We start from the raw sequence: 16,923 nt of genomic DNA, 5'->3' as shown, positions 1-16,923 counted from the left end.
CTCCACCTCTCTGGGCAACCTGTGCCAGTGCTCTGTCTCCCTCACAATAAAAAAGGTTTTCCTTACGTTCAGATGGAACTGCCTGTGTTTCAGTTTGTGCCTGTTGTCTCTTGTCCCATCACTGGGCAGCAGTGAAAAGAGTCTAGCCCCATCCTCTTTACACCCTCCCATCAGCTATTTATACACACTGATAAGATCCCCCCTCAGCCCTCTCTTTCCCAGGCTGAATAGTCCCACCTCTCTCAGCCTTTCCTCATATGAGAGATGCTCTAGTCTCTTAATCATCTTTGTAGCCCTTTGCTGGACTTGTTCCAGTAGCTCCATATCCTTCTTATGCTGGGGAGCCCACAACTGGACACAGTACTCCAAGTGTGGCCACCCCAGGGCTGAGTAGAGGGGAAAGATCACCTCCCTCGAACTGCTGGCAATGCAGCCCTTCCTAATGCAGCCCAGGATACTACTGGGCTACTGGATTTGGCCTCCCCCTAACAAAGTGGATGACCATTTATGCTCTGAGTGTTTTGTCTGGTATCTACAATAAGGAACAAGAGCAGGTACCACAATCTAGCCTCAATTTAGTGGCTAAACAAATTAATATTGCCTGTAATATTAATAACAGCTATGAGACCTCTTCGCCTCTTGTTTAGATCATCCCCATTAAAGTCAACGCCTTTTTGAAGAGAAACAGAACTTATACACAGCTTATATAATGATCTTTACAAACCACAATCCAAGAAGTAGTTCATGCATATCACTTATGATCAGAAATACAACAACTCTATTAAGAAGTTAATTTTATGTGGGATTAATTCTTTTATACAACTTGTATTTTCCTTTCCCATTCAGGAAATGTACAAGATGCAAAATGACTGAGTTCCACTTATGGAAACAGAATAAGCTTGATCTTGTACAATTTTATTTACATAATCAACTGAACATCACTAAGTCTTTTCTAGTTTCCAGTTTGGTCCTCATAATAACATGGGGCTAGAATATATCATGTTCTGTAATTCTTTACACTCTGATGAAAAACGGAGGGTCACCCAAGATAAGGCAGTGATTTATTTGATAGCACAAAACACTGTTTAGATAGCAAAAGGTACGTAGGGGAGGGGGAAATAGGAAGAATGGATACTGCTTCAGAGAAGCTAACTACCAGTTGAGGTGCAGAAGTGTGACCAAAAATGAAAAAAACAGATTAGTTTGTGCACATGATGTAAGGATCAAATAAAGCTAGAGTGGAAAGTTCTTCCTAGTGACTGTCAGTGATAACAAGGGATGTCACACAGTACTTGTCCTGAATCTATCAAGCCCCGTTTTAAAAATAGATGATTTCTTTTCCTATCAACACTTTCAGTGATGCTAGAGATTTATCCACAGATAGTTTATACCCTTTTGTTCTTATTTCAACATTCTCCTTTAGCTTAAATATTTGGTTTCCCTCCATGGCATTTGGTTTTATACAGATAGGAGGAGAAGGAAGAAGGAGCAGAGTGAAGTAGTGGGGAGCAGGGCTGGAGTAAGTGAGGAAGAGGACTCACTCAAAGTTCACTCCCTCTGTGAGGAGGCAGCAGGCTGTGGTGGGAAGAAGTTGCTGCTGCAGACAGTGCGGGGACACCCCACACTCAGCTGGTAGCAGGCACAGTTTTGACCTACTGGATCTTTGGCTCCCATTGTGCAGGGTGTCAAGGGTTGTGGTCCATGTGCTCAGACAGGGTGTGCAGACAGGGTGCTGGCAACAATGCCAAGAGGAGGGTGGGTGCAGGTGTCAGTGGTGGTGGTGATCAAGTTCAGTAATCATAAGAGGCGGAAATATGACTGATCTAACATGACCTACTTTTAAACTTGAATTATATTTTGATCTAATCTTTATTTGTCTGATGTACTTTACAAAAATGGAATAAAATTAAGATTATTTTTCATCTTATTACAAGCAAACTGTTTAGATCACTCTTACCCTTCCCCCTCAACACCCCCCCCCCCAGCTCTGTTAAATATAGAGCTACTGTAATTGCTTGCTCCAGGTATTTGCACAACTCCAGGTATTTGGTGATTTTTGTAAAAGGATCTGCTACATCATGTGTCAGTTTTTCAAAACTCTAAGACAAGGATCACCTAGATCAAAATGAGGATCACATTTTAAGCATAATAAAACATATAAATTGTGATCACTCATCCTGCTTTTACTCATGCATTCAATATTATTTTCCCTTATATAAACTGATGCAAAATTACTTTTAATTTCTGAACTGTATTTGTATTATTTACAGTTTACATGCAACTCTAATAGCGACCCTATTTTTTTGTTCTTTATGACTAGTACAATTTGTTAAAACTCTTTTGTAGGTCTTTCAGAATTTATGAAATGAAAAAGGCTAACTGTTATAGGAAGAGATAGAGATACCTGAGTTTGGAAGTAAAACTTTTTTTTAAAATATTATTTTTTTAACCTGTAGAAAGTACTGCTTTAAATGGTAGCTGTTCAGGCCTACTGTCTATGTGCTTTATCTAAGTGCTACATTTTGTGCCTGTAACTTAACAAAGACTTAAATTCTGCTTATAGCTCCTTTGTGCCAAGAAGCTGCATTCTTCTATTGGTTTTAATTACAATAATTCAGCTTTTGTGTTCAAAGATTATGCATATCACACATTTTTGTAATACCAGAGTACTTGCTGCTTTTCTTACTCAGGGAATTAAGTGATTGTGAAATAGGTGGTGGTAAAATAACAATACTGAAATCTAGAACTATTAAATTCTGGATGCTTTCTTAACATGTTTAGTGCTTCAAAGTAAGTCCATTTCCAAGAATATATTACAGAAATCATGTAACATTTTTAAGTATAAAACGAATATAGGTACCATATGGTGTTACTCTATTTTTTAAATCTTTTTCTTGATTTTTTTTTAATTCTTTACAAAAGAACTCTAGAGGTGCAAAAGGGTGCAATTTCAAATGGCAAAAATGTGTGTTAAAGCATGTGAGGTTTATCATTTTCATGTTAAAGATGCTGAAGACTGATGGTATATTAGAACTTGATTCTTAATAAGGAATGCTGACAGATGCATCCAGTGATGAAATGATCCCATTTCTTATGGTATCTGGCAAACAGCAATGATGAATTGTGTATCCCACAATATTTTTCAGTAGTACTGTAATTTGCTTATTTTATGTAGTTTTATTTTTACGTAGGGCTGGGATACAGAATGCCTATGGCAAACTAGCACCTGGAAAAATGAAATGAAACTCATATCTTTCGCATCTAAGGTAAAAAATATTGCTAAATTATTTGCCTCGCAGTCAGATAGGAGGGTTGTTCTGCTATGACCAAATCCCCAGAAAAATATCCCAGGAAAGTTCCAAAGAGTAACTGAAAGAATACTATTTTATAGCCTAGGCAAACTATGAACACCAGGACTTCATTCTGCACTCAAATTAGCATTCTTCCTATTAATGTAAATTTTTTTTCTCTTTCTGTTACTGCCTACCAACATAGCAGCAGCTAATTTTCTAAAATACATGGTAAGTCTTAACTAATGAAAGCTCCTATATTAAACCCTTCAATAAATGCTACTAAAAAAAGGGTTCATCTACTTCTTTCAGCTCCTGCTTGGGCTCTTTGATGCATGCAGCCATTCTGCAGCTATCTACTCACCGTAAGAGGTATTTACTGTCCACAAAGTGGACACAATTAAAGTGCTGTTTTGGGACTGATCTGGGACAATGACAAGAGAACTCTGAGAACTACCAAGATGAAGTTCTGAAAATAAAATCTTCAGAAGCTTGTTATCTTTTTTTCTCTGTGTAGTCCTTGAAATACACTAAAAAGCTTTAACTAAACAGAGACCTGTTGAATGTTTCATGGTTAAAGAGTTCCTCCACAAAATCTTATTTATATGCAATTGCAATTTCTCTTATGTCTGAAAATCCCATTTTGTTTAAAGTTCACTTATAAATCCTTTGGCAAGCTCCATGCTCGCTCTGTCTGACTGAAAAAGTAAACCTTCTAATAATGGGAATACCTAGCAGGGAGTGTTTGGAATTATTTCAGCAGGGGTTCCAGGAATGCAGCTCCCCTTCATTAATATACTCAGGGCGGAAGGATTCTGCCCACATTGTTTCTTTATGTCTTTGTGTAACTGGAGATAACCTATTAGCCTGGAGCACACTCCAATCTTATCAGTCACTCAGTATTTGGCCATTTATTTCATGACCCATATAATCCATTTAGAGAAATAAAACTAACAGCAACATATACGGAAAAGAATAAGGCATTACAAATTAAATAAATTACATTTCATACACAGAAACTAGTCATAGAAAAGACGACAGACAAAAACCTCTACATTTCTTCTTCAATATCCAGTAACAACTTAGATCAGTGATGGAAATCAGCTAGAGTAAGAAAATACCAAAGGTTTTGGCTTTATTGTTTTTAAATGCTATTTTTTGGGGGTGGAGGGAACGATGTAAGCAGAAAATTCAGAAAATGCCAAAACTATCTTCAAAAGATTAAATGCATTTCACATAAAGACTTTGAAAAAAAGAGGAGACTCAATGGATCCTCCTAAGTCATTTCACAGCATAGCCTTGCCAAGTTGTTCTAGGTAATCTCCATCATTTTTCCCTTCCTCTCTCTTCAGCTCTCATGAGCAGAAAGGATATGGAGAAGGGAAGTAGGAGGGTCAAGGCTATGAAAGTACATACCTTAATTCTGTTTGCTCTACAAGCTTTGATTAATTAAGTTTTTGTTTAAAAAAAGAGAGAGAGACAGACAGAGAGAAGGGAGCCACTTTAGCTCTCGGTTAGTCAATTGCATATTGTAAGTTTTTATTTTTTTTCTCTTTTTCTTTAACAGCTACTTAACTGACATCAATGAAGGCACTAACAAAAGCCCTAACAAAAACTCACTGAGACAGATTTTCAACTTTTTCTATTGCTCTTCTTTTTCTTCCCTCGCTGACATTTTCCTGAGACTTATTTGCAGTCTCTCTGGAACACAGAGTTTGATTATCCTATTCCATATTTCTTTAGGTTTCCCATGACAAAACATACAACCTCACAAAAATGTACACACACTTCTTCTCTACATGTTCAATATAATCTTTACAGAGATTCGTTTATTTCCACTCTACTGCATCTGCATTACTTGAACACATGCCAATTTCAGGAAATACAGACTGTGAATTGCAACAAAATGTTCAGGTGATTTAACACAATACTGCTAAGTTTCTGTGCAATAACACATACTTTTTTGACTTGCATTAATATAGTAGGATTTAATTCCAACAAAACTTTGCAATAATGTATATACAATATTTCAGAAAATGTGTACAATTTTATTGTCTCTTTTTACTGGTAATAATTCATTTAAAAATGGTTCTTAAAAGCATCCACCTCGTCTTTCAGTACATCAAAAAAAAAAAAAAAAAAACAGGAGGAAGAGATTGCTTTTGTTAGAACATCTGAGCAAGGCAGCAACATCTATATGGAAGTAAATGGATATGTAAGACCATCTTAGGAATCACCACATCCTTTCTTCTTCTTTTTTTTTTTTTTTCCTTAATACTTATTTGATCAGTTTCTGACTGAATTTCATTTGGGAAAGGAGACATGGGAGGAAAAGGGATAGGGAATACAGAATCACAATCTCATTTAGATGGAAACCATTTATAACATCACTTCTAAACTCTCCATACAAAAGAGCAAATTAATTTACTACAATTAAGATGTCTAAAAATAATTTTGCAAAGTACTGATAAAATGGGAGAGCCACACAGCTGAAACGAAGAACCAGTGCCACAACATCCAAAGGCATCAGATAATCTACATGTGACCTGAGAAACTCTTAGCTACTGGTTCTTCTGGACTTGGAGGAATTACCTCCCAGTATTATCTGAATATTTCTTATATTTTGATAGAAGTCTGAAATTGCAGTATAAAAGCCTAACTATTAAAGTGAAATGTACAGTGTACTGTTGAAAAAATACTCATCTTGGCAGCATTAAGATAGATATTCCAAGAAATGAAAGAGGTGCGCAGTCTTCATATGTAGTAAAATATTTGTCTTAGCCTTCATTTATTTGATCAAACTCTCATACTATACTTGCCATATCTCAATTAACATGTTGTTGCTGACATCGTAACATTTTCTCTGTTGGGCAAAAGAACATGTTTAAAATGAAAAGCTCCCCACAGGAGAAACTGTAAAGCTTTGAAGAATAACCTGAAGATAAAAGGTCAGTGTCAGTCTCAAGTCAGAAATACATGTACATCTGCAAGTGTATCTATATATTTTAATGTAGCAAGTACATGTTCAATCTAACAAAACAAAAAGCATTTCACTTGCAGTTGTAATCTGTACTGCTCATTATTTCCTGCAGGAATCTTTAGGTATTTAACCCTCTATTGGTATTGAATGAAAACTTTACTTTTATTTTCTCCAAATTTCACATGGCTGCTGACTCAAATATAGCTGAATTATGTATTAAAATTTAGCAGGTAGTTAAATCTACAGAAAATAACACGGTAGTTTTCACAGTGCAAATAAATTAATATCTTAAATTGTTTAAGGTAGCAGCAGATTTTAATAAATGACTTTAATAACTGGATATGTCAATAAAAAATTACTTATTAATACTATTATGAGGCACTACTACACAGTAAAATTAGTAAATGAATGGTTTATCATAAAAATGTTTTTATTATTTCACATACATATCAAAAGATGAATTTATCAATTTGTGAAGGTATTTGATAATTCTCTTTCTCCTATTTTACTGATTTTATTAATTTATCACTACAATTCTACTTATATGGTTTTTATTATGTTACAAACTTCGATGTGAAGTATCTGCTAAGCAGTTGACCACCATGAACGTTTTTAGGCATGTATCTAATTCTTTCTAGTCAGCCTTTTTCTTTCTGATATTACGTAGATACAAACTCAAGGATATAGTCTGTGTTCCACTTGTAATAGAACTTAAGAAGACTCTGTGCAAAGAACTAATAATAATTTACAAAGAATGAATGATGAAATAAGGGATGAGTGAAACGAAAATTTCAATATCTTAAGGAAGAAGAGCAATTTTCAAATTTTCCCTTGTGTCCTTAATGAATCAACCTATTCAAGTCCAAGTCCATCACCCTCTGCCAGACAAGCCAATAATATATTAAACTATTACAAAAAATAGCTGGAAGAGTTCAAAGATCTGGCAAAGACGCTTGATGACTACTGACTAAAAGCAGTTGAAATTCTGAAAATCTAAAACAACCCCATTGAATGGATTCTCTGTTTTAAAGAAGTACTTCTTATTTATTGATTCACTTCTGTGACATTACTCACATACTTAAAATAAGAAATATTTCTAAGTATTTTCCTGGATTGGTGAGCAAGATTTCAATTAAATTACCATTTGTGTGAAATACCAAAATTATATTAAAACTCACTAATTTACTATGAAAAAATATGAAGAAAAAATGTTGCGTAGTACCTTGTGCTTCTTTTTATATTCTTAGATGCTCAGTTTTGTCTTTTCTAGTTAATGGGAAAAAAAGTTTACTGTCTTGAAATGGGATTCAGTTCAATGAAACTTACATCTTAACTAGTCATGTAGGTTTTTGTTTATGGTGAATACAAATAGGCATTTCTAGTGAACAATTCATTCCACTCTAGGGTAGCGCTCACCTTGGGGACAATGCGATGTGTCCCCGACCAAAACCAGACAAATCTCAGTAAAATCTTTCTGCATCGTGTTTCTCTTCTCCACTAGGCACAGAGAGCACACATGCTAACACCTAGCCCACACCACACAACACCAGAACAGGAACTGTACTGTGCAATAGCCGTTTAGCACGGATTTCCCTGGGTTTCCCTCAAAGTCACAGAGAACATCATAGACCACTTGGGCTGTTCACAAAAAGTGGTGTGTCAAAGAAAGATGAACCTGATAACCCAGCTGTCTGGCAATTCGTACATAAGATGAGCGGCAAGAATTTACTGTCTGTGTGCTCAAATGCTACTTTGTAAGATTAAGTAGAACAAAGTAGATGATTTTTTAAAAAAAAACAAATTTAGTAAACCTGTTACAGAGTTCCTGCACATTCGTATACCTGTGCAGTAGTACTCTGTGGGATATCCCTTACTATTCCTAACCCTGCAGAAACAAGCTTGTGGCACTTGGAAGGCCACTTAGAAGAAAGTTAAAAGGCCCTCTGTATGGTAATGGTCTTTTTATTTTCTTTTCCCCCAAAATATAAACAAATAACTCTTTTGTTATTATTATTTATTTTTTGATTTGCACAATACTGTTCTCTTAAATCTCTGTTGCATTATACACTTGCAGGCACACACACAAACCCATACAGAATTTTATGTTGAGATCTTCATTAACTAGAAAGGATTAGACTCACCACTGTTACATAATATGACAGACACATAATGTTTGAAGATATGGACATATAACATACAACTTAAGTATATGGAACTCCTGACCATTTTGGATAGAAGTGCATCTTTCCAAATAATATGATTTAATTAAAGGAAATATTTATTGATTTGACTTCAGTAGAACTTGCTAAGCAGTATTCACACAAACACACAGACAGTCACGCAAGCGCGCACACTGATGTCTGTGGATTTGTCTGCCACAAGTACTGTACAATGGTTTCAGCATAAAAAGAAATATTAATTTTGCTTTGGACAGTTTGGAAATACAGCATTGAGCTACTGTCATTTTAAGAGAAAATTATGCTTTTTTCAATGCAGTAAAATGACAAAAATAGAAAACAATTTCCATAAAGCAATATTTATACAAAATGACCATTTCATATAAAGTAACAGAATAACAATTTCTCTGTCTTTCTCACAAAAGAGGGTAATTTTTTACCCTAAGAATGTTAGATTTTTTTTCACTTTTAATGCAAATAAAGACACTAACTTTAAAACTACCAAAGTCGCCAAACCATACTCCATATTGCCATGGAGTCTTTTCCCAAGTAATGGTAGTCAAACAGTAGAAGGACATATGAATTTCACACCAAGACAACTATTTCCTTTCACAGTTCATTGTGAATGAAGCAAAGCTGTGATGGTATCCCTTCACTGTGAACACTGACCAGATAGTTTTTCCTCTGTTTCCCATCTTTTAATCAATTATTTATCCAAGCAAGAACTGTCATTCTTATCCACTGGTTAGTTAGTCTACTTAAAAGCATGTTTGAGATAAGCATTTCGTTGAGAGCCTTTTGTAAAGCCAAGCAGACTATATTGATCAAATTTCCTTTATCCACACGCTTCTCGATTCTTGACAAAGCTCTAGTAGGTTCCTGAGACATACTGACTCTTTGCCAGCAAATCATTTTTGTCTATGTGTTTGTTAACTCTATTTTTTTGCTACTTGCTAATAATTTGCTTAGTTCAGACACCAGGTTTTCCAGATCATCTTTTGCACTTTTTACTAACACATATTTGTCACCTCTCAATCCTCAAATACAAAGATACTTTAGACTCCCCATCAACAACATCTGAAAATAAAGTACTTGCATACAAGCATTGCTGAAGTTTTCTGCAGACACCACTCTCTCTAGGAAAAAAATGTCTTTACTTAGAGTTAGAATTTCTTACTGCTCCTTAAAATAGGGAATAATTAGGGTAAAATCAAGACAGCCTCCTCCTTCGATGTGGCAGTAAAGAGCCAGCACATCCTTCTGTGGCTCACCGTTAAAAAGACCCATTTATTCACCGCTCCTAGAGCGACCTTCCATTATGATACACAAGATAATTTATTTTATTTTGTTTTGACCTGATCAAGGAAATGCTTGATCCAGTAATTCTCTAGAATAAGTTCTGATCAGACATATGGTAGATGTATGATTTGACCAATGCAGACAATATTGGGATGCTTAAGAATAGTTTGCCCTACAACAGTGTGGCAGAGCTTATAAAAATAAGGACTTTGGTGCATTGTTTTGGACATAACTCTCTCTGACAATGATCTGAAATAGTCCCAAAATTAAATATAAACTAACGTACTGGGAGTTTGTCCCACAGGCTGTCTGTCCATGTTCCTCATACCCCAATAACACATAGACAGCATGGGAGGAACTGGTTCTATGTTGTAGAAATATTTCTCAGTTGACATAGGCTACTGAGAAAAATATCTGTAAAATACCAGAAAAATAATTTTTAAAAGTATAGTTACTGTAATTCCTGATTCGGTTTCATTGGAAGGAGTGTCCATTTTGATTTCTGTTAAATAGTGAAGCATTACTAGAAGAAGGAAACAACATCAAAGATTTTGATTTAAAAATTTTAAAAGGAGTAAAAAATATATATTCAGTTTTTATTTTAATATACACACCATTCAATGCAAAGGATTGATGCACACGAAATAGAATTTTGCAGGCTGTAAGGGTATTTTGGGGCAAACGTAGAACTGACATTTTATTAGGAGAACTGACTGTTCGATTTGTGTTGTGTTGGGTGATAATCTGATTAGCCATGAGAGAAACAAAATATATTTGCTCTCAGATGATCAATACAGAAACAAGATTAATTTCTGCATTAAAATTATCTGTACTAACAGTCTGCCCATGCCAATATACTATTTCTAAAAATAAATTTATTTTTCACGGAAAATAATTTATTTTCATTTCTTCACAGTCTGTTGTATTACCTACTGTAAAAGCATCATTTCACTCAATTCTGATTTCCAGTTTTCTGTTTTCATCTACACTTTTTTCAAACACTACCTACAGCAACTCATCCAGAATTTTATCAATATCCATGATGTCCTTAAGTCTGTCGTGATCTAAAAATTCAAAGATCTATTTTCTAATAATATGAAATGGAAACAGGCAATCCCTCACACAGACTGCAATAAATCTAAAATGAAATTTACATTAATCTTTTTGGTTTTATTATTATTGTATTTGAATCTGTTGCTAACATACCATTCAGAGAAACTGCCATATGCAATAATTAAAATAGTTAAACACATGCTTCATTTCCATATATCTCAATTGGATTAAACACTGGCTTATCTGATGACCTCATGAATATTTTCCTGAGTCAGGCCTAGGACAGGCATGAATACAAAATATAACACAAAAATTACAGTTTGGGCCACGGCAGCTCCCCTTCGTGCCTGTGTATCAGCCAAAATTTGGACACACTGTTATTTTAAGGATTCTATCTGCTTGCCCTCTGATGTTTGGTTGGTGCATATGAGTGCAATAATGCAAAGAATGGGAGAACTGTGGGATAGGACAGTTGCTCGAAGTTAGATGAAAAGGATAAAGAAACAACAATGCAAAGCTGAAGTACAAAATAAGGTGCAAAAAAACAGCCAAATTATATTAGAAAATAAAGCCATCAAGATAAGCCCATAGAAGGGTAGCAACTACTGCAAGTTGATAGCAAGTCTGTAGCAGCTTGAAGAACTGTGGAGAAAAGTAAATTCTAATAATTAGTAGTGTGAAACAGGAAAGCTGTGATTGTTGCTGACAGCCCAGCTAGTTGTTTAGATTCCAAGGAAGCTAGAATCTTTTAACCTTGCTGAAAGTGCAAGGATCAAGAAACAAAGCTATACATTTGGTGCAACCAAGATCAGACATCTACATAACCATCTCCACAGTGCCAGCTGTGAGGCTGGTAAGCAGTAGATAGACTAAATTGACCTCCTTTCCCACTACTCCCAGATCTTGTAGCTTCCTCTCCAAATGTATTCACCCATGGTGACTCTGGAACACCTGTCAGCCAAACTGACATGAGATTACACATAATCTTCCATTTAATAAAGTGTGGGTTATCTAAACTTGTGTCTATGCAGCACACTTCCTCACATACTCTAAGACTGAACCAGCAGGTGTTCTAAAACAGAAGAAATGAAGAACAAAAGGGGAAAAATTCTAAATACCACTTTTTAGTGCTACAATAAAAAGATTAAAAAAAAGCCAAACCAAAAAAATAAAAGCAGAGACTGTGTTCTTGAACCTGCCCCTTAATACCTTATCACTGTGGCAGGCACCAGTGAAAGAATCCAGTGTCTCTACCTTTACCACCAGCGTCCTTGTAGTAGTCCTTTGGATCACACACTACAATTCATAAACTTGATTTAGCTGTTTACAAATGACATCTTCATCTCCCAGGACGTGAACAGGAAGAAGTATGTTCAAACTATGCTGGAGGATGACTTTTCAGAAGCCTCCTCTTGAAGCAGATCACTGAATATGATCATGGTGCCAAAGGAAATAAAGCAAGCCAGAAGAATGACTCAGTAATCCTGCGGCAGGCATTCTCCCACTCATTAACTATTTCGTATGACATTAACAATGCTAAGCATAAAATACAACCCAACATGAACTGAGACTACCCAAACCTCATTGCTGAGCGCCTTTTGAACAGAATTGATGGAGTACCTCTCACCCGACTTACGCACATAGAAAACAGGGAACTCTTTATGGAGATAGAAGATGCAGGTGTGATTCCCTAAAGGTTAGATAGCTCCTCAAAACCTAACTTTCTGCCTTTTGGATTAGATAAGTACTCTTAATCACTAGGCTATTGTATTAATAGCTTCAGAAGCTACTGTATTGTATACAAAACCCAAACCTGTTAGTTTATGAGTTCTCTGAACCCTAAACATCTTAGAACTGAGGTTTCCTCTTTCAAATAAATGAAAAATCTTACGTAGGAAAGAAGCACTGAAAAAACGCAGCTCTGGATGTATGCAGTACCAGAAATTTAAACTTATCTACATTCATCAGAAAAAAAAAAAAAAAACCCACAGACTCTAAAGAACTTCAGTTCAAGGCTTTTTATTTTTTATTTTTAATTAACTAGATCACTCGCACATATTCCTAAATTCTATATGAATTTTACTTTAGCTGTTTATGTCGTATGTTTGTGTGCATGCATGTGCACTCAGGCACTGTGTAATTCAATGAACATGAGATAAGAAATATTAACCTCCTCATAGGTAGCAGATAAAGGCATCATTGACGTATTCCATCTACAAACAGTGGCTACTGACAAACAAGGGATTCCTACAGCTGCAAGCTTAGGAACATTAACAGACTTCTTTCTGAAGCATTTCTTCTCAACTACAAAGTCACATACCATATTCAAATAAGGAAATCTTTATTCTGGGTGAGAAAACTCAACTGTTATTTCAGGGAAATGCAACTTAGATAAAAATAAGAAATAAAACATCCTCCATTCTTTCAGGAGCTTTGGCAGTAGCCTACCTAATCTGATACCATATAGAATCAGTCCCTTCCTAAACTACTTGACCCATTTATCAAACCTCACTCTGATTTTGATAGCAGGCTGTGGTTGTAGAAATGTCTCTTTGCAGATCTGTCTCCAGGTCCATTGAGATCTCTTTCCCTTCTGGAGCTTCTTTCAGCCATATGGCCTACAGTTGTTCCAAAATGTTTTGGTTAGTGATTCTCATTGAATTCCCATGCACAGTGCAAAGAGTAGCTTTACAAATTTCTCTATCATTCCTCACCACTGAGAATAGCTGAGTTACACTGACAGTTCTTGAGTGTTCCTTGGTACTGAAAAACAACCCTTAAGGGATGTAACTTACAGTTTTGTGAGGAATAGCTTTCAGAAGGTTTAGAGTTTTGTATGTGCAACAACAATACAAGCAGCAGGAGGGCAGTTCACCAATATAAAACAGATCTGACTCAGTGCTTTACTGAGATTCTGTCTGTTATTATTTTAGAGATTCAGCCTGACTATATTAATCAGCACTAAGAAATGGACTGCAAGATCATGTAGCTGCACTTTATCTTGACCTAGAGAGATCACCTCCAGGTAATAAAAACTAGTTTAGTTTCTTTGCCCATATAATTTCTGCCTTGCTGATAAGACTGTCAAAACCCATGTCATTTATGATTGCTACAGATGCTATTCTGAGATACACTTGTCAGTGAATCAACTGATACTGCCAATAAACACACAACAGGTGCTAAGAACTTTTACCTATACTGCCTTTTACTGCATGTCAGAAAAGCAGTGCACATGGGCAGAATATGAACTGGCTTTATTTTGGGTGAGAAAACTGAACCATTATTTCAAGAAAATGCAACATACATAAAAACAAGAAATAAAACATCCTCCATTCTCTTAGGAGCCAGTAGTCTACCTAATCTCATAGTGTGTAAAATCATTCCCTGAATACAGTCAATCTGATAAATGAACTAAACCAATTTAAAACTAAACAATGTTAAATGCAGGAGAAAACATTGTCATGGTTTGTGCTTCAAAACCACATGAAATAATCAGAACAATAAATGAAAAAAATAAACATAGTATTGACCCCCATTTTTCTTTAAATCAGTGAGAATGGTGTGTGTCCATTCCCTTTAAAAAACAAAATTTTTCATAATTATAGGATTAAGGTAGTAATACCTGTCTAATACCTTGCATCTAATGCCAGCACAGGGAACAGATGCAATGAGAACATATTACTGCTAGGAGCCATTCAGATACTCTCAGACAAGAGCTGGTGATGTGTCAGTAGCATCCAAAATCCATAGGTTCTCTCTGCTCTGTGCACTGCCTACTCCCATCTCAGCCATCTCCTCTCCTCTGTGCATGCCAACACATTAGTCTGAGGATGTAAGTACAAGTGATTCTTAAACTATGGTAGAGTATGAATTGGAGGAGAAAGTATAAGAAATACTGTCAGAATCAATACTTTAGCCCAACCAGATTACATGTGTTGGTAAAAACATTCTGGAAATTCAGCTAGCAACTTCTGGCTTATCTCTTGTCTAGATTCCAATAGGTAATATGAAGTAGCAATTGATAAGTATTTTCTAATCTGGTGTATGGCTGCAAGCATCTAAGCACTGAAAACGCTATGGAAGGTATTATATACAAAATAACATGTTTCAGAAGAAGAAAGTAATTCCCTATTTTAATTTTTTTCTGCAAAACAGAACAACCCTACTGACCCCCCAACACAAACCTTTTCAATGAAGAGATAAGAGAGTTTGAGATGCTACCGTTTAATTAGGAGAAGAGAGAAGCTCTTAACATCTTAATTCTATAAAGCAATATAGAAAACATTTTAATAATTTTTATTTTAAGCAAACTGAATGCTCTGTGAAATTACTGGCCTTAGAAATATCAGATAATCTTCCCAATCTTTAGATCCTTTTTTACTGTACTATACCTCCTTAGAACTCACTTGAAGACCTTAGTCCCCTTCTTGAATACTATAATGACCATGAATATGCCAGAAAGAGTCAGTATATGGTACTAGCACTAGTTATCTTAATTCCATTCTTTAACTTCAGGATTCCTCTAAACTTAACAAAAACTTACATACTGTTAACACTTCTCAAAAATCGACATGAGTGAGCCTCAGAAAAAAAAGGAGATACGTATCTATCACATTCATACTTTTACTTCATGAATAAGAGTTTGGCTTCTCTTAAGGAACTTCACCGGATTCAAAAGCTATGCACAAGCTACAAGTGCATTCCATAGCATGCTGTACAATCCTGGACAATCTTTTCTAGAGAAGGGGACTTTTCATAGTGGTGCAGCTCCCCTGTAATCCGCACATACTGGTTTTCACATGAAAACCGTGATACAGCAGTGTGTGCCTTATTCTCATCCCAGCCTGCAGCTGACATCTTTGTAGGTCAACTTTTTAACTTCGTATATCTTTGTATTTTTTTTTTATTCCTCTCCTTTTTGTTTCAACATTTACATTTAGTCTTATTAGGTACAAAGTTTTATATTAGGGTTATTTATTATCTCTATCCCTCTAACATCTAGCAGTATAAGCTTGGAGTTAGCATGTGTACAATATGTGCACTCAGACTTGAAGGTAGGAAGTGCATCTTGGTCCTACAGATACAATCTAAAAGAATCTTCAGAAAAGAAGAAAAATCTGCAACCAATGTTTAAGTACATTTCTTACATTTTAAGACACTATTCATCAGATTTGGGGGAAGCTTCTTTCTTTCAAAGAAAGTTTCTTTCTTTTAAACTTCCCCCAAATCTGATGAATACTGTCTTAAAATGACATACAGGATAAGCTGAAATTTGAATGGGGTTATCACCACTGCTTTCTCTGTTCCTCCCATTATTGCCCCAGCATTTAGACACAGTCTAAATATAATGATAAATCTTATTTTTATGTACTAGTGATATTTCTGTAACACTTGAGAACTCCTAACACAAAACAGGTACACTGTGCTAAGCAATACAGCCCACAGCAACAATAACTACATAACTATATATATACGCATGAATGTAGGTGTATATACATGTAGTGACAACACCTGCTGAAGATCTGGTGAGGAATCAGTGACTGGCAGCGTACATAGTAGCAGGCCCATTGTGTGAAACTATGCACTGACCAAATTCCCATCAAGGTCAGGCATGCATATTCCATTTTGTCAACAACGTCTAGCTGCTTTCCAGACAGTAGCTACTCAGGTTAGCACAGCTGAGATGAGGAAACACTTCTAGTAGATTTAAGGGGTCCTTAGGAACAACAAGTTGACTCCCACCTGGGCGTCTGACCTGTGTGTCCTACCCGTGCCTCCAGCAGCCTCCCATTGGCAACCCCTCCTCGTGCTTCCTGGGGCTCCCCATGCAGTCTGTAGAGTAAGTCCTTTGTTAAACTTATCCTGCTTAACCCCTTATGAACCTTGAGTGTCTCTCTCCGCTGGTATCTGACCCTCTCTTGTCCACCTTGTGGTCACAATACACATATAAATTATATATAATATTATACATATATATATACACGTGTGCACATGTGCACATACACATACATATATATATGTGTGTGTATATATATACACGCACACATATAACCTGCAAAACTTGAGTCCTTTTTAATCGTACTGAAGGCAAAGGGTATCAAAGACTTTAAATACCTGAGCAGGA

General features: G+C 35.9%; 1 pseudogene; it reads right to left on the bottom strand.

The window, feature by feature from the left end:
- The window catches only part of LOC135323595 (gamma-2-syntrophin-like), an 89,098-nt pseudogene extending 73,442 nt beyond the window's left edge, over positions 1–15,656 (bottom strand).
- Positions 15,657–16,923: the final 1,267 nt, after the last annotated feature.

Source organism: Dromaius novaehollandiae, chromosome 25 (genome assembly GCF_036370855.1).
Source record: "Dromaius novaehollandiae isolate bDroNov1 chromosome 25, bDroNov1.hap1, whole genome shotgun sequence".
NCBI classification, from domain to species: Eukaryota; Metazoa; Chordata; class Aves; order Casuariiformes; family Dromaiidae; genus Dromaius; species Dromaius novaehollandiae.
The sequence above is the reverse complement of the archived record's forward strand: the minus strand, read 5'-3'. Positions and strand labels throughout refer to the sequence as shown.